We start from the raw sequence: 19,193 nt of genomic DNA, 5'->3' as shown, positions 1-19,193 counted from the left end.
GGCAGGTCAGTTTGCAGGTAGTGATGTATGAGAAGTGGGACCCGCCCTTGCTGTCTTCCACACAGCCCCCCATTCTGAACAAGGAATTATGCTTTACTACTTTGCAAACTATGCTTAATCCTTATGTTTATCTAACCCTAGGTTACAACTATGCTCTTAGTAGATAAACTTTAAAGAACACTTTGTATACAGACATTATCAAGTGGTAATGCCAAAGACCACAGTCAAGGAAAGTTAATTCACAAAGTGCCATAATGTGCCCATGGGGATAGTAGCAGCTTAAGTTGTAATCTCCCCCCAAATAGTAAAACTTGTTAATGTTTCTTTTTGCAGATAAAGTTGATGAGAAAAATTAAATTTTGTTGGTTTGTTTGTAAAAACAGAGAGAGAGAGGGAGAGAGGAGAGAGAGAGAGACAGACGGACAGAGAACATGGGCACATCAGGGCCTCCATCTGCTGCAAATGAACTCCAGATGCATTACCACTCTGCACATCTGGCTTTATGTGGGTGCTGGGGAATTGAACCTAGGTCGTTAGGCTTTACAGGCAAGTGCCTTAACCACTGAACCATCTCTCCAGTTCAAAAGTTTTTTTTTTAAATTTTTTTGTTCATTTTTTATTTATTTATTTGAGAGTGACAGAGAGATAGAGAAAGACAGAGAGAGAGAGAGAGAGAGAGAGAGAGAGAGATTGAGAATGGGCGCGCCAGGGCTTCCAGCCACTGCAAACGAACTCCAGATGCGTGCGCCCCCTTGTGCATCTGGCTAACGTGGGTGCTGGGGAACCGAGCCTCGAACCGGGGTCCTTAGGCTTCACAGGCAAGCGCTTAACCACTAAGCCATCTCTCCAGCCCCAGAAGTTTTTTTTTTTTAAGATTTTAATTTGTTTATTTGAGAGAGAGAGAGAGGGAGGGAAAGGGAGAGAGAGAGAGAGAGAGAGAGAGAGAGAGAGAGAGAGAGAGAGAGAGAGAGAATGGGTGTGCCAGGGCCTCCAGCCACTGCAAATGAACTCCAGATGCATGTGCTACCTTGTGCATCTGGCTTGCATGGGTCCTATGGAATTGAACCAAAGTCCTTTGATATTGCAGGCAAATGCCTTAACCACTAAGCCATCCCTCCAGCCCCGAAATTTGATATCAATATCAATATGAGTGTTTTAATTATAATGCTTCCAATGTACTTAGCTAAAAGAATAATAAACAAGGTTAGCTACAGGAAGCATGAATAAGGATCAAAGCAGACAGAACTGTAAGGGGAAATATGAATTGCCCTGGGTGAACTTTTTGGAAATAAGTTCATTTACTGATGTTATTTTCCCAAACTAGATCCTCCTACCTCTGCCTCCTGATTAAAGGAGATTAAAGGTGTGTGCCATCATGCCCAGCAGATTCTCTAGTTAGCTTTTACATACCCACTGATCTCCTGAATCCTTCTTCCACCAAATCGTGCCTTGGAAACAAATTAACTTATGTTCTGCGATATTTTGACTTACTTGCTTAGTTTATTTGACAACAATCTTCTAATTTTGACTTCTTTTAGATAGAGTTGCTTATAGTTTTCAATTTCTATTTCACTAGTATCTATTTGACTTTTCATTTTATGCAGTTCGGATCCCAGCTCGCTAATTCTGACTTCCATCTGACTTCTCATTGAAGTGTTTTGTTTGTTTCTTAATTGCTCTAACTGTTCTTGGCATGCTTCTTGTGTCTAAGTCAAATTAAAAGGATTTATTTTAAAAATTATTATAATCCAAAACCAAATAATTATGCATTTATTTCCTTTAGTTTTGATTAATTGATTCACAGAACAATTTTAATTATGCAAATGCCAGAATTTGAAATACCATCAATAATAACTGCATTAAATCTGAAGTAGAAGAAACTTTGAATCATTTTTTTCTTTATTCTCCTTCTTGTGGTGCTGGTTATTGAACACTGGGCCTTGCCTGGGCTGAGCACATGCTGTGTCACTGAGCTATGTCCTCAGCCCAGAATCATTGTGTGTTAGTGCTCATTGAACCTGATAATTCACAAAATAATAACACCAATTCACAATTATGACAATTGAACACGGTAACTTAAGTATGATGAAAGGCATAATTCATCCACATCATCATGTCTATTTTCCTCCCAATAGTCTTATTTTATGCCCACTAATCTTAAAAGGCAGCTGATTCTCTAATTAAAAACAATTTTGAATGATCATTTGAATTATCATGATGGAAATGGAGAATATTTAAAAAGGGGAACAGACATAGCATTTCCAAAGCTTTATAAAGCAAATTGCTAGGAGAGTAGAGGAAGCACATACAACATATACACACAAAATTCATTTATAGTGAAAAGCATTAAGCACATTTCAGATAACTAACCTGTAAAATCAGGTTGACTTGCTTCATTTTCTCCATTAAACCCTGTGTTGCTCTCTCTTTAATCTCCCTTTTATACCACTCTGCTTGATCACATTCTACCATATGCCTTTCCATGTGACTTTTGAGGCTGGCAATTTGTTGCTCCAAGTTCCTTTTATGAGCCTCTAGCTTTTCACATTTCTCCTGAGTGGTTTTCATAGATGATAACTTCTGTTGAAGAAGCTGATTTTCCTTTTCTAGATGTAGACATTCCGAAGAGGCGCTTCCCAGTTTTGTTACAACATCCTCATTCTGCATGAATAAAATTATATAATCTGGTAATGAAGGTAGGTTGAGAGAAGTCTTAACAGAAAATGAATAGCAGATTTTGACATAAACTCAGTTGAGCTTCTCATAAGTTCTGTCTTGGACTTTCTTGTTTGTTTGTTTTAGTTTTCCAAGGTAGGGTCTCTCTCTAGCCCAGGCTGACCTGGAATTCACTACGTAGTCTCAGGCTGGCCTCCACCTCACAGCGATCCTCCTACTTCTGCCTCCCAAGTGCTGGGATAAAAGGTGTGCACCACCATGCCAAGCTTTCTCATAAGTTTTAAAGAAGATTTGGAGACATCATATGGACTTTCATAGCCTCATTAATAATTGGCTCCAAGAAGGAAAATAAGTATTTGAAAATAAAACTCTAGTTAATGAATCTTGTGACTATGGATTCTATGTGATGATCTCTTCCCTGAATTGACTGCTTGGTAGTATTTGAGTTGAATTTCAAGAAGTAAGGACTCCATTACAGAGCTTTAGTGACATTGTCCATACAGTTTTGGACAAGAATGACTTAATTCAATTGCATTATCTTATAATCTGATTTTTTCCTGTAAAATCATCAAATATATTAGACAACAATAGTAACAATCATTTGGTAGGGTAGCATTGGGTTGGGAAAGACAACTTCTCTTTACATGCTGTGGCTCTTTGGTGGTAGTTTAAAACATGTCTATATATTACTTAGTATCTTTCCTATGAGAATTCTTTTGCTGAATAATGGCTGTAATTACTGGTTTCTAGTGCATATTATATGATGGGACTTCTGAGTGTGGGTTGAAAAATATAATTCCACTTGACTTTCTCTAGTAAGTGCAATCTTAGATTCTAGCCACCATATTGTGAGGAAGCCCAAAGCCACACAGTAAGTCTTCATGTAGGTGACCCAGTCAAAAGGCAGATTCAGGCTGGAGGAATGGCTTAGTGGTTAAGGAATTTGCCTGCAAAGCCAAAGGACCCAGGTTCGATACCCCAGGACCCACTTTAGCCAGATGCACAAGGGGGCACGTGCGTCTGAAGTTCGTTTGCAGTGGCTGAAGGCCCTGGCGTGCCCATTCTCTCTATCTCTCTTTCTCTACCTTAATGCTGTGGAGGGAATGAAAAAAAGAGAGAGAGAGGGAGGGAGAGAGGGAGGGAGGGAGAATGTGCATGCCAGGGCTTCCAGCCACTGCAAATGAACTCCAGATGCATGCACCACCTTGTACGTCTGGCTGATGTGGGTCCTGGGGAATTGAACCTGGGTCCTTTGGCTTTTCAGGCAAGCACCTTAACCACTAAGCAACCTCTCCAGCTCCTATTTTATTTTTTAAAAATATTTTATTTATATGAGAGAGAGAATGGGTGCACCAGGGTCTGTAGCCACTGCAAACAAATTCCAGACACATGCATCACATTGTGCATTTGGCTTTATGTGGGTACTGGGGAATCAAACCTGGGTCCTTTGGCTTTGCTGGTAAGTAAGTACCTTAACTGCTAAGTCATTTCTCCAGCCCTTAAATATATTTTATTTATTATTTATTTCTAAAGAGAGAGTGAGAGAGAAAGAGAGTGTGTGTGTGAGAGAGAGAGAGAGAGAGAGAGAGAGTGAGAGAGTGAGCGAGCATGAGAATGGGTGGCTCAGGGCCTCCAGCCACTGCAAATGAACTCCAGACACATGGGCCACTTTGTGCATCTGGTTTTATGTTGGTACTGCGGGACTGAACCTGAGCCATTAGACTTTGCAAGCAAGCACCTTTAACCTCTGAGCCAACTTTCCAGCTCCTGAAACTTGCCTTTTCGATTACATAGCTCCAGTAAAATTGAGGTTCATCAAGGACCATTTTAGACTTCTGCTTTCCTGTCAGCAACAACTGCACACAGTGATGGCAGCCTTGGCTTGCTCCTGTAGCCCAACTTCAGTTCTTTTTCTCTCTGTTAATTATCTCAGAGTTCCTTAAATCTCAAGACTTCAACATAGATTGTCTAGTTCATGTTTCCAGCACTGACCTGTTTATTTGAGGCCATGTATGCTTCTATTTCTTCCTCCAAGCTTATGTCTCATAGACATCCATTACTTGTCGGTTATGTCCGTGGACAGCTAATCTCTTACATTTTATGTGGTTATGGTTGCTGTTATTTGGATAGTGCTAATTTTCTACTCTTGGAAGGTGGAGGGGATCCTCATCTTCAGGATGTTGACCAGCATTGTTTTTCTTCTTTTGTAATGCTAGACTATTCTGTGGGCATCAGCTTATTGCTTGCTTGCCTGTGCTTTATTTGGGATTCCTTCCTTTTCTGTACCAATGTGATCTAATGGAAGTTTTGTTCTGAAGACCTTCTCTGATCTTGGGAGGTGCCAATCATCTAGAACTCTCTCTTCTTCCCAACTCAGTCTCTTTATTTCAAAACTGCATATACTAGCCAGGCATGGTGGTGCATGCCTTTAATCCCAACACTTGGGGAGGCAGAGGTAGGAAGATCACTATGAGTTTGAGGCCACCCTGAGACTACATAGTGAATTCCAGGTTAGCCTGGGCTAGGGCAAGACCCTACCTCGAAAAACCAAACCAAAAATATTTCTCTAGAATCTTGGCAGGGACTCAAATGCATGGTTGCTCACCCATGTCCACAGTAGCATTATTCATACTAACCAGATGGTGAAAAGAACCATATATCCTTCAATGGATGAATGAAACACCATATGGTATGGAAACAGTTTTAGACCATCACAACATTTTCACTAAAATCTTACTACCAAAGCCATAAGTTAAAATTTTTTAAAATTTATTTGCAAGGGGAGGAGAGAAGAGAGAGAAAGAGAGAAGAGAGAGAGAGAGAGAGAGAGAGAGAGAGAGAGAGAGAGGGAGAGAAGTGAGTGCATCAAGGCTTGCAGCCACTGCAAATGAACTTCAGATGCATGTCCCACTCTATGCATATGGCTTTGTTTGGGTACTACGGAATTGAACCTGGGTTATAAGGCTTTGCAGGCAAGTGTCTTAACCACTGACCCACCTCTCCAGCCCCCAAACCATTAGTTTTATGAGCTACGTAAATTTCTATAAAGGGGCTAGTTATATTACTAGTAGTAAGTAGTAACATTATTAATACAAATCTTTTTAATCAATAATTTTTTTCTACGCTTAAAATCTTCTAAATTCTAGAGAAAGAAAACTTCTGTTTTATAATGATGAGAAATGAATGACTTACCAAATTTGCACTTAACAGATTTTTCTCTAGGCGTTCAATTTTCTCTTTTTGTTTTTTTAATGTAACTTTTAACTTGTAATTTTCATGTTCAAGTCTAAAATACATATTTCAAAGTAATTATTCTCACATATTGGTTTTCAAAATATTATATAATTTCTGAAAGAAAACATCTGAGAGAGTAATTACCTAAATTATTAAAACTTTGAAAAGCAGATTTGGTAAATGCATTTTTTCTTAGATGTGTGTTGCAGATAATGTATGATATTTTGGTACAATGTACAAAATTATGCCTTTGTTTTATTATTGCCACTATTTTAATTATTTTTTGTGGTGCTAGGATTGAACCCAGGTCCTCATAGATACAAAGTATTTTATAGTGCTAAGCTATGTCCCTGACCTTAAATTATGCATTGCTAGTAAGGTAAAGATGAAAATTTCCCATGAACTCACATACATTGTTATAACCAGTATAATTCTCCTATACTATTTATCTGTAGTGTGATAATTTGAATGTAACTTAAGTGTGTTATTAAAACTTGGATTTCCAGCTGCCTGACTGGAGGAGGTGTCATTGGGGCAGATCCTGGGGTCCAGCCCTAAGGTGTGTTTGGGGCAGATCTAATCCAGCCTAAAGGTGTGCAGAGCAGTCTGGGTTCTGCCTGGGTCCCTGCTGTCTGTGATTGCTTGTGGCGCTGGCTGTTTGGTGGTGTCTCTCTCTGCGTAGATTTATAAGTGGGAGCCAGCTTCTTCTGTCATTGATGGAACTTCCCCCTTGGATCTGTAAGCTGAAATAAACTCTTCTTCCTCTCAATTATGTCTGGTTTGGGTGTTTATCCCAGCAACATGGAGCTGACTACGACATTTGCTTTATACAGATGCAAGTTGTTTTGTATGATGCCTTAAGTCATACTTTTTTGTGCAGTCTCGGATCTTCTCAGCACATTGCTCAGCCTTTGTATGTCGATCCCGTGCTTCTTGCAACTAAAACAAAGAAAAACACCTTGACTGATTATCTAGTGCCAACCCAGGTTTATGTTTTCAGGGTCCATCTGTGTTACAGAAAGCATTAGTACATTTCTTTCTATTGCCAAAGGATATGAAGAAAGAACCAGTGCTCGCTTTGGCAGCACATATACTAAAATTGGAACGATACAGAGAAGATTAGCATGGCCCCTGCGCAAGGATGACACGCAAATTCATGAAGCGTTCCATATTTTTTTAATGAAAAAAAAAAAAAAGAAAGACCCAGTCAAAAAGTACTAAATCTTACATGACTCTGTTTATATGACATGGGCAGAATAGAGAAATTATACTGACAAAGTTTAGATGGGTGGGTTTCTGGGATGATGGAGGGACTAAGGATTTCCCAGCTAAGGGAATGTGATTCATTTTCAAGATGATGAAAATGTTCTGAAATTGACTATAATTGTGGTTATAAAACTTGGTGACTATATTAAGAAATGTTGCATTTTAAATTTTAGATTCCCACCCCCATGCTTTTTGAGGCAGAGTGTCATTCTTGCCTAGGTTAGGTTTGAACTCACAGTGATCACCTACCTTAGACCCCTGAGTGAGTGCTGGGATTAAAGGCACGGACCACTGTGCCTGGCTGAATTTCACATCTTATTTATTTTTAATTTTTGGTGTATTTGTGGTATGGTGCTCCCGTATGTTCATCTTCAGTAGTGGGTATTTGCCTATGGTGGCTGGAGTAGAATATTAGGTGTTCCATTGTATTGCTTTTCTGCTGGTCTTGTTTTAAGCCACCATCTCTTTACTGATTCCAGAGCTTGCAGGGTTCTGTTGAATCTGAAGTCCCTGCTCCTCTGTACAACTGGGCTACAGGTATGCATGGCCACCACCAGCTGTTTATGTGGGATCTGGAGATTTGAACTCTGGCTATATCAGTCCCCTTTACTCCTCACCAAAACCTCATTCTTACACAGGAAGTACATTATTTAACCTCTCTCTCCAGCCCTATGATAGCTTTTTTGTAGCATGTATTTTAAAACATTTATGAGAGAGAGAGAGAATGAATGAGCATGCCAGGGCCTCCAGCCACTGCAAACAAACTCCAGATGCATGTACCACCATGTGCATCTGGTTTATGTGGGTTCTAGGGAATTGAACCTGGATCCTTTGGCTTTGAAGGCAAGAACCTTAACTGCTAAGCCATCTTTCCAGCCCATGTATTTAGAGATACTCTAAATAAAAAAGGGGAAAAATAGAGAAAGTCATAAAACCCTTTCTGAACAAGCAATCTTAAAACGTGTCACGCAAATATACCTACTTTTGAGGTTAGGGATCTGTTTTGGTGCTAGAGCACATTAGCCTGCGTGAGAACCTGGGCTCCAGCCCCAGCACTGCAGAATTCAAAACATGAAACCAAATGCCTCCAGGCTGGTGTGAAGTTCCGTTGTACAGCTTAATGACATATTGTTTTCATATGTAAGCTCTTTGGACTGAAAAAGAAGATTACTTAGAGCAAACTGTTTGTTCCAGTTACTTTCTCATTGCTGCAGCAAAATACCCAGCAAAAAGCAGCTTAAGGGAAGAAGGGTTTCTTTCAACTTACAGCTCCAGGTTACAGCCCATCGTGGCAGGGAAGGCGTGGCGGCAGGAGTGTGAGGCAGCTGCTCACGTTAAGCACAGTGAGGAAGCAGAGTGACGCGTGCTGCTGCTCAGTCAGCTCTCTCCTTATATATAGCCCATGACTCCAGCCCATGGAATTGTGATGCCCATAGTTAAGGAGGGTCTTCCCACCTTACTAAACCTGACAAAGATAATCACTGACTGGCATGCCCAGAGACTAACCAGGCAAAGGTGATGCCTCACAGATGATTCTAGGACCTGTCAGGTTGACAAAGAGTATAAACCATCACACTATTATTCTTTCCACATTTTACATAAAAATATAGTCTGTGCTGGCTATACTTTTCCTCCTTACCAAGGTATTGCAAAAAATATGCAAATCTCCATATTAATATATTAAGAGGGTGAAATCGCCATCCTGAAGTAGAACATCTGCTGTCAGTAGCAAAGATTTGGCTACATGGAAAAATGAATTATTTAAAAAATTTATGTATTTATTTATTCATTCATCCATCTATCCATCCATTTATTTATTTTTTAAAATATTTTTAAATTAATTTCTTTTAGAGAGAGAGAATATGTGCAGGGCCTCAGCCACTGAAATTGAACTACAGATGCTTGTGCCACCTGGTGGATATTTGTGACCTTGCGCTTTTCTCACCTTTGTGTGTCTGGTTTATGTGAGATCTGGAGAGTCGAACATGGGTCCCTAGGCTTAATAGGCAAGTGCCTTAGCCTCTAAGCCATCTCTCCAGCCACTTTTATTTATTTATTTAAAAAAATTGTTTATTTTTATTTATTTATTTGAGAGCAACAGAGAGAGAAAGAGGGAGACAGAGAGACAATGAGCACGTCAGGGCCTCCAGCCACTGCAAACGAACTCCAGACACATGAGCCCCCTTGTGCATCTGGCTAACATGGGTCCTGGGGAATTGAGCCTCGAACCAGGGTTCTTAGGCTTCACAGGCAAGGGCTTAACCTCTATGCCATCTCTTCAGCCCCATTTATTTATTTTTTGAGACAAGGTCTCACCTAGCTCAGTTTGGCATTGAAATCATTATGTAGCTGAGGATGGCCTTGAACTCCCAAACCTCCTGCCTCCACCTCCAAGTGTCGAGATTTCAGGTGTGTGCACCATGAACAGTATATGCAGTGCTGGGGATTGAATGCAGTGCCTTGTACAAGCTAGGCAAGCATTCTACTGAGCTACATCCCTCGCTAAGAAGAAATTAGCCTTTTCTTTGGATGGGGACAATGTGGACATCATTACTAGCCTGCTATAGAAGACAGATTTGAATTAAGTACATTACCTTAATAAATCAAAGAAGCTTCTACCACCCAAACACTTGCAATCCTATTGCTGTGAAAGTGGAGATCCCTGGGGCTTGTTAGCCAAAAAATCTAGCCTAATTTGTTGAGCTCCAGGACTGTGACAGAACCTTTTTCAACAAAAGGTAGATGGTGCCAGATGAAACAGACAACCTTCTGGGGTTGTCCTCTGGCTTCCACATGCATTCAATCCCCCAGCACAAAACTGCCACCACAACCCAAAGTTATATATTATGCATAGTCACATAGGGTTTTAAAGTCTTCTGTACATTTTTTGTTTGTTTTGGGGTAGGGTCTCACTGTAGCCCAGGCTGACCTGGAATTCACAAGGTAGTCTCAGGGTGGCCTCGAACTCACAAGATGATCCTCCTGCCTCTGCCTCCCGAGTGCTGGGATTAAAGGCATGCACCACCACACCTGGCTTCCTCTGTACTTTTTATGAAGCATGGTTGTTTTATAAAAGGTGCACACGTGCAAGTGCATGCATAGACATGTGAAGACACGAGAGGGAATACCTGAGACCCAGTTTTCTCGCACGCCGCCTCCAGCTCTTCGTGGCGGCTCAGGTGCTTTGCCAGGATTTCATCTTGTGCCACTCTGCCATTTTGTTCTTGGGAAAGTCGCCTCTGCATGTCATCACGTTCCTCTACAGTCTAGAAATGCATTTACTGAAGACTTATTTTCATACCTTTGGAGGAGGGTCCAGGAGCTTAACTAAGAGAAGAAACTTTAAAAGACGATTCAAAGACAGCAGCCTGTTAAAAGCACAAGGTCCTTTCTCCCATATGAGTCACTCAAATTTTAGCTGCAAAAATGACAGCAAACTTTGTCAAGAGCAAAGACTTTCTTGAGTATAATGATCATAGTGTTGTAGAGTTAAGAATTATTTGTGAAATATTTAGCCTGTTTCATAATAATTTCAAAGCCAATTATGCTAAATTTTAACATAAAAATGCTTAAATTAACATTTGTGTTAGTAGGCTCCACTCACCTTCAGAAAATACATACCAACACCATCTATCTATTAGATGCCATGATCTAAAACAATTTTATCTGTAAATGACACAATTTATCTTTCATGTGAGAGAATACTTTGTTTTAAGGCATAATAATGCAGTCATCAACACATAATGATGCACAGTGGGCCCTGTGGTGGTTTGATTCAGGTGTCCTCCATAAACTTAGGTGTTCTGAATGCTAGGTTCCCAGCTGATGGAGATTTGGAAATTAAAGCCTCCTGTAGTTGGTGTATTGTTGGGGGTGGACTCATGGGTGTTATAGCCAGTTTCCCCTTGCCAATGTTTGGCACATTCTCCTGTTGCTATTGTCTACCTTATGTTGGGTGATGTCCACCCTCTGCTCATGCCATCATTTTCTCTGCCATCATGAAACTTCCCTCTCAAGTCTGTAAGCCAAAACAAACTACCTCTTTTTTTCCCACAATCTGCTCTTGGTTGGGTGATTTATACCAGCAATACGAACTCAACTGCAACAGTAAAATGGTACTGAGAGTGGAGTTGCTGCGTGGCTTTGGCCTTTTGGAGCTGATTTTCAAGAGGGAAGTATTTGAAACCTCAGCCTAAGAAACGCCTTGCAGTGCTGTAAGTACAGCTTGATGGAGTATTCTGGTCAGAGTTGAAAGACCTGAATGCAGTAAGAACTATGGACTGTGAGGTTTGGCTTATGAGGGTGAGAAAGAGCTTTGCTTGGACTGCGTTAGAGGCAGTTTGTGTGAGAAGCTTGCTGTTATGCCCATGTCCTGAGAAGTTGTGCAGGGTTGCTTTGTGTAGAGATGAACTGGTGTGAGCAGAGGGATATGGCACACACACACAAAATCTTTGGATGAACTACTGCCTGTTCAGCTGCAACTGAAAGATTACAACCTTTGAGATTGGGCCAGATGACCTGCACTGGGGCAACAGGAAGAATGTTGACTCTTTTGAAGGGACCTGAGTGCTTAAGGAGTGACCTGTTCTTCAAAGTCTGCTTTATTCCCCCTTGGATTAACAGATCAACTCTACCTGGTATTGTGGAGTACAAGAAATGCAGGAAAGAGAGAATCATTGAGTTTGCAACACAGTCTTGTGTTTTGGAAATGGCCATGGGCACTGTGAAGCAGAATTGCCTGCATGGAGACCCGGTGGGACCATGAGGATGAACCATGGATTGCAGTGGCCACCCAGTGGAGATGCCGGGACCATGAGATGGCTGCTAAGGAAAGCTGCTGGCCCTGGATGAAGTTTTCCAGGGGTGTGAGTAGCTTAGCTGAAGGGGTGGAAATGGAACTTCAGAGACTTGTTGTTGGTTAGAATTATTGGACTTGGAGATTTGTCACTGATTAGAGTTGTTGGACTTGAAGCTACAGAGTTTGATGTTTGCCCTGTTTGTTCTAAATCTTGTATTGGTTGAATGTTTCTTTGCTATGTCCAATGCCATCTTTTGCAGTGTGAATGTTTAGTCTGTGCTATTATAGGTTTTTTTTATTTTTGGGATTTTTTTTTTGATATTATGGCTCAGTTAAAATATCTTAGACCATGGGGATGTCTGAACATCATTGGGATCAATAAAAACTATGGGGACTTTTAAAGTTGGACTGGGACTGGAGGGATGGCTTAGCTGTTAAGGCATTTGCCTGCAAAGCCAAAGGACCCAGGTTTGATTCCCCAGTACCCACGTTAGCCAGATGCATAATGGGGCACACACATTTGGAGTTTGTTTGCCGTGGCTGGAGACCCTGGCATGCTCATTCTCTCTGTCCCTCTTTCTCTTAAAAATAAATAAATAAATATATATAAAAATTTAAAGTTGGAATGAATGCACTGTATTTTACATCATGTATGGATATCAGTTTATGGGGGGCCAGGGGCAGAGTGTGGTGGTTTGATTCAGGTGTCCCCCATAAACTTAGGTGTTCTGAATGCTAGGTTCCCAGCTGATGGAAATTTGGAAATTAAAGCCTCCTGGAGGTGGTGTATTGTTGGGGGCAGGCTTATGGGTGTTATAGCTAGTTTCTCCTGCCAGTGTTTGGCACACTCTCCTGTTGGTATTGTCCACCTTATGTTGGCAGGGGGTGATGTTCACTCTCTGCTCATTCCATCATTTTCCCTGTCATCATGGAGCTTCCCCTTTGAGACTATAAGCCAAAATAAACCTTTCTCCCCCACAGCTGCTCTTGATCAGGTGATTTCTACCAGCAATGCGAACCTGACTGCAATAGTCCTATATGATATTGTTGCCTGGGTGATGTGTTAAATAGCTCATGCTGTGTGAGTGCACACTTCAGATGCTTGCACCATCATGAAGCTGTCCAACACATTTCTCAGACCATCTCCCAATTGTTAAGCAGTAAGTGATCATGCATAATGAAAGGAATAAACAATGTTGATTGAATCCAGGTAGAAATATTATTTTTTAACAAAGATGAACTTACCTGATTCAAGTTCTTTCTAACAGTCTTCAGTTCCATAGCTAGTGACTGAACATGGATGTCAAGTTGTTCCTTTATTTCGACTTCTTTATTATATTGCTCTTCTGTTTTTCTTAACTCTCCCTTAAATTTTTCAGAAAGCCAAACAGCATGTTTTCTCTTCTCTTCTTCTTGTTTTAGGGTAAATCTGTAGTTAAGTACATTTATCTTAAAATTCTTTTTTAGCCCAGGCTGACCTGGAATTCACTATGTACTCTCAGGCTGGCCTTGAACTCACTCACAGTGATCCTTATATTTCTGCCTCCCAAGTGCTGGGATTAAAGGCATGTGCAACCACACCTTGTTTAAAATTTATTTTGTTAGAAAAGAAAAAAATTCATTTTGTCACTTGGCTTTTCATATATTCATTTATTGCTCTCATAAAGTTTCTATTTTCTTTAGTATTTTTCTTTCTACCTCTCATGTTTTAAACTTCTCACTTAAATCTCTTCCAAAGGGAATATATGTACATACGCATATATGGGTGACATTCTGGAATTTGGTAAATGCCTGTTATTACTAATCCTGGTAAATATTAGGGAGAAAGTTAACTAACTAAAAATACTATTTATTAACATGCTTATAAGTCCACTAAAGAGAAAACTTTATCATCATAAGGGCTGGGGAGGTTGCCCAGTTGGTGAAGTGCTTGCCACACAAGCATGAAGAGTTGATTTCAGGTCCCTGAATCCTCACAAATGTTGGTTATGGTCATGCACACCTGCAATCCCAGATCTGGAGAGGCAGAAACAAAAGGTTCCTGGAACTCAGTGGCTCACTAGTCTAGCTGATCTGGGGAGCTCCAGATCTCAAAGAACAAGGAAGAGGAACCCTTGAGGACCTGCAGCATCAACCTTTACCTATGGCCTCTGCACACACGCACACCTGCACGCATGTGCACCTGCACACATGTGCATTAACACGTGAACTTTCATGCACATACTATACATACATACACATGCAAAATTTTTCCTATCTTCATGAGACTTTTAGGAATCATCTACAGTGTGAGCAGCATCTTCAGATGTTTTCACATGACATATATCTATAAGCCAAGATTAGGATAAGGAAGCTAATGTTTTTTATGTTTTTATATTTTTATGTTGTTTTGTGATGCTTTAACCATGTCTTTTTTTTTGGAATTAGGCATTATATTCAATCAGGATTTTTTAAAAAAGGTTTTAAAAGTTCATCATAAGGAATGGATCTGAGAAGAGGGGTGGGGGATGACAGGGGGAGTAAGCTTATCTATAATCACCATTTCATCAAAAAGCACACTGGTTTGACCATGAGGAAAGTGTGGAGGATGAACCTGCCGACACAGCCCGGCACATTAAGAGCAAATGCCAAGGCAGTCAGGCCTAGGGGCGACGTCGCAAGTGGCTCATCAGTTTTTGGAAGGAATCTGATCAGCATGGATGGTTTCTCATCAACCTGGGTTTATAACATATGGAGTTCCCCTGCATTTGTTGAGGAATAAACTCATTCCAGATAATGCTCTCATTGCTGGTTTTAACAGGGGGTCGTAGGTGGCTCCTAATAGACTCCATTTCCTGGGAGCAGATCCTACAGATCAGTGGGGATTTAAATTTGAGCACACCACTACAGAAGGAAAATACTAATGATACTCTGGCACTGTACAAGCTGTGGGCCTGACTTCTCTGCCAAGGACATGGTGTGGACTTGCCTTGCTTCTTAGTTCCATGATCTCCAACAATGAGGAGGGGGATGTGGTACCTCCCCCGCACTGAAGGAAGTAACCCAGTGTATTAGGGTTCTCTAGAGGAACGGGACCAATAGAATGAATTGTATTAAAAGAGAATTTATTAAATTAGCTTACTGTAGTCCAACAATAGCAGTTTGCAGGCCTGAGAGTCAAGGGACCCAGTAGCTGCTCAGTCCATGAGGCTGGATGCCTCAGCAGTCCCAATGTGGCACTGAAGGCCTGGAGGCATCCTGGAGAGATGCTGCTCTTCAGTCCACACTGGTCTTCAGTCCACACTGGAAAGCAGCACTGGCAGCCAGGAGGGAGGAGGAGATCCTTTCCTTCCCAGAGCTTCCTTTTAGATAAAGCCCCCCACAGGGGACACCCACTCTGGGGGAAGGGCTCACCCTGGGGGAAGGGCTCACCCTGGGGGCAGGATTCCTCCTTTAGTTAATTCTTCTTGGAAGCAACCTTAGAGACCCACTTATGGGTAATGCCCCTAATCAGATCAAGTTGACACAAAACTTAACCATTACACCCAGCTTCAGAGAGACATAGCAGACAAGTAGGACTATGGTAAGAAACGCACCTGTGAATCTTGTGGAAATAAGATCCTGCTTCAGTTCATGCCAAGTTTTTTCATGGTCCGCCAGCGATCCTTAATCATCAGAGCTGTCCTGTTAACAGAGGGGTCATTTTTAGAAATGGCAACCCAGTTTCCTTCACCGCATTTCTGCACTCCAGCCTTGGCCCGCTGGCTTTCTTCTACAGTCCACTTCTGCTTTCTGGTGCTGGTCGTACTAACTTCACTTAGTTCTCCCTGGACTTGAAACAGTCCGTCGTCTTCTGGCCAAGTCTCCTTTGCTTCAACTCCATGAGAGTCATTCCACTTGCTTTTCCGTATTTTGGAATTCTTCTCCTCCGACCGAGGTTGACTGAGACTGGTGGGCTTGGATGCTGAAGCCTGGGCTGGGTTCGGCACCTGGCTGTCCTCCGAATCCAGGCGCTAGTTCTTGGGCCCATTTTCCTCTCTCCTGGGTCCCTTGTTTTTGAGGGCTGGTGATGGCGTGGGGCGACTTTAGGAAGTACCGAATCTTTCTGGTCCAGTTTTGCAAAGGCTACCTCTAAATCTTGTGCCTTCAGGGTCTGAACACCAGTGGTGGCTGGAATTTTCTGTAGCTGCTGTGAAAAGGCAGGGCTCCGTGTCATCCACGTGGCTTTCCAGGAAGCACAGCATCTTCTGCTGGAAAAGTTCTGGATAATGGAGTGGGACAACTTGTTTTCAGATAATGTTCGAGAGATCGTTTCTCTGTTTCTGAGTTGTGGGGTCCTTGGACATTTTTTTTTTTTAAATTCTGAAGCCTTTTCATATTCTTTTTTTTTTTTAAATTATTTATTTATTTATTTGACAGCGACAGACACAGAGAGAAAGACAGATAGAGGGACAGAGAGAGATTGAGCGCGCCAGGGCTTCCAGCCTCTGCAAACGAACTCCAGACGCGTGCGCCCCCTTGTGCATCTGGCTAACGTGGGACCTGGGGAACCGAGCCTCGACCTGGGGTCCTTAGGCTTCACAGGCAAGCGCTTAACCGCTAAGCCATCTCTCCAGCCCGATATTCTTTGTTTTTGATACAAATAATTACAGCAGCCTCCTTGACCAGTCTTCTACTGGATCCGACCACTGCTTCTGTGCGTGTAAGTTCTGTTTTCGTTATCTCCTGCACATCGACAGCAGATTCCAGTGGTGCAAGCTCTGCCTCCATACCACAGGAGCAGTCTGGATTTTCCCCTTCTTCAATGTGCAACAGACACTGTATAACCCGCAGCAACAGGGACACAGTAAGCTCCTTCCTCAAGGGTCTGGCAAACAAAGAGGCTACTCTGAAAGACCCACAGTGCCTCTTGGAAGCAGAACTTCAGCACCCACTGATTGACCACCTATTCCAGTCCTACGTCCCCTGCGCCCCAGTCTGCCGCGCCCCCTAAGCCTGGCTCATGGCTCGCCTGAGCCTGCCTGCTACTGCTACATGACTGCCTCCCTGCCGCCTCCTCCACCACTGCATCCAATCCTGCCATGTCTTCTATTTTTTAAAAAAGTATTCTATTTAAATAATAATTAAAAAGTGTAAAGAAGGAGAAAAAATATTTTATTTATATGAGAGAGCAGGAGAGAGAGAGAAAGAGAGAGAGAGAGAGAGAGAAGCAGATAGGGAGAGAATAGGCACGCCAGGGCCTTTAGCCACAACACAGGAACTCCACACTCATGCACCACCTTGTGCATTTGGCTTATGTGGATCCTGCGGAATCAAACCACAGGTTCTTAGGCAAGTGCCTTAAGTGCTAAACCATCTCTCCAGCCCTCAGCATATCTTATTAATTGCTATGCATTTTATAAATATTTTAAAACTTTTTTATTGATAACTTCCATAATTATAGACAAGAAACCATGATAATCCCTGCCCATACCCCACTTTCCCCTTCACAAATCCACTCTCTATCATATCCCCTAACCCTCTCAATTAGTCTCTTTTATTTTGAGGTCATCCTTTCCTCCTGTTATGATGGTCTTGTGTAGGTAGTGTCAGGCATTGCAAGGTCATGGCTACCCAAGTCATTTTGTGTCCGGAAGAGTGCATTGTAAGGAGTCCTAACCTTCCTTTGGCTCATATATTCTTTCCACCACCTGTTCCACAACGAACCCTGAGCCTTGGAGGGTGTGATAGAGGTGTTTCAGTGTTGAGTACTCCTCTGTCACTTCTCAGCACTATGCTGCCTTTTGAATCATCTCACAGGTCACTGACATCTGAAAAGAGAAGCTTCTATGAGTATGAACATTAAGAGGAGTGCATATCAGGCAGTTTGGTAAGCATAATATATGCATTTAGCCAGATACCAGCACGTGTTACACCATTAGGGTTCATGACCATCATATGTTTTCAGTACCAGGCACGTATACCCCCTTCTGTGGAGCAGGCCTCCAGTCCAATTAGTGAGCAGCTGGTTTCCCCCATAACAGACATGCCGCTATTGCACCCATTGTCTCATTTGGCCTGGCTGGCCAAACTTAAGGCTTGCAGTGTCCCTTTTGTTTATCTCCACTGATGACTTCTCTTTCCCACAGGGCTTCATGCAATGGTTTTTTCCAGATTTTTGTCAGCTGATCTACACAGAGGAGGTTTTCAGCTCAGTTGCAGCTTGATTTCTCAGTGACCTTGCAGCACAAACGTGTGGAGTCTTCAGCAACAGGGTCTTGCCATCTATTCCTCATGGGAAACCAAGAACCTTGGCAATGGCTTGTAATGTTTTGGGGACATCAGGGACCTCCATGGCCAACAACTCACTGGAAGGTATCCCATCCCTGGCACTTAAATTTTTCTACAAATAGCCTATGACTTCTGGTGTGCCACTGTCCCAAAAATCAGGTTTCCAAACAGCTTATTCATACCCTCCAAATTTTTTTTGTTAATTCTTTTTTTTTTGTTGTTGTTCATTTTTATTTACTTATTTATTTATGAGTGACAGAGAAAGAGGCAGATAGAGAGAGAGAGAGTGGGTGTGTAGGGCCTCCAGACACTGCAAACGAACTCCAGACACGTGTGCCCCCTTGTGCATCTGTGGGTCCTGGGGAATCAAGCCTTGAACTGGGGTCCTTAGGCTTCATAGGCAACTGTTAACCGCTAAGCCATCTCTCCAGCCCACCCTCTTAAATTTTGATTAACCTTCCCCCACTCTTCCTTTATTCAATCTCTTCCCCTGATCTCACTTAGGCCATTCCACCCCCAGTAATTTGTTCATCTACTTACACACACACACACACACACACACACACACACACACACACACATATATATATTATATATATATGTAATATATATATAATACCATTCTCTTAAGTCCTCCCCTATCCTCCCTCCCTTATAGTCCTTTTCTAGTTTATTGGCCTCTGCTATTTATTTTTACCCCAACTCACATAAAAGTCTAAACATTTGTAGCTAGGATCCACATATGAGACAGACATGTGGCATTTGGCTTTTTGGGCCTGGGTTGCCTTACTTAGTATAATCCTTTCCAGATCCATCCCTGCAAATTTCATTTTTTTTAAACCACTGAATAGAACTCCATTGTATAAATGTACCACATCTTCATTATTTATTCATCAGTTGAGGGACATCTAGGTTGGTTCCATTTCCTAACTATTGTGAATAGAGCAGCAATAAACATGGTTGAGCAAGT

General features: G+C 41.9%; 1 non-coding gene and 1 pseudogene across 1 annotated transcript; one reads left to right on the top strand and one right to left on the bottom strand.

Moving 5' to 3' along the window:
- Positions 1-6,979: 6,979 nt before the first annotated feature.
- On the top strand, positions 6,980-7,086 carry LOC123463035. The gene has a single exon (XR_006638647.1). It is a non-coding gene; the product is annotated as a U6 spliceosomal RNA (small nuclear RNA).
- An 8,493-nt stretch (positions 7,087-15,579) lies between these two features.
- Positions 15,580-17,036, bottom strand: LOC101618153 (annotated as a pseudogene).
- Between the last annotated feature and the right edge of the window lie 2,157 nt (positions 17,037-19,193).

Source organism: Jaculus jaculus, chromosome 8, assembly GCF_020740685.1.
Source record: "Jaculus jaculus isolate mJacJac1 chromosome 8, mJacJac1.mat.Y.cur, whole genome shotgun sequence".
In the NCBI taxonomy this organism is placed as follows: Eukaryota; Metazoa; Chordata; class Mammalia; order Rodentia; family Dipodidae; genus Jaculus; species Jaculus jaculus.
The sequence above is the reverse complement of the archived record's forward strand: the minus strand, read 5'-3'. Positions and strand labels throughout refer to the sequence as shown.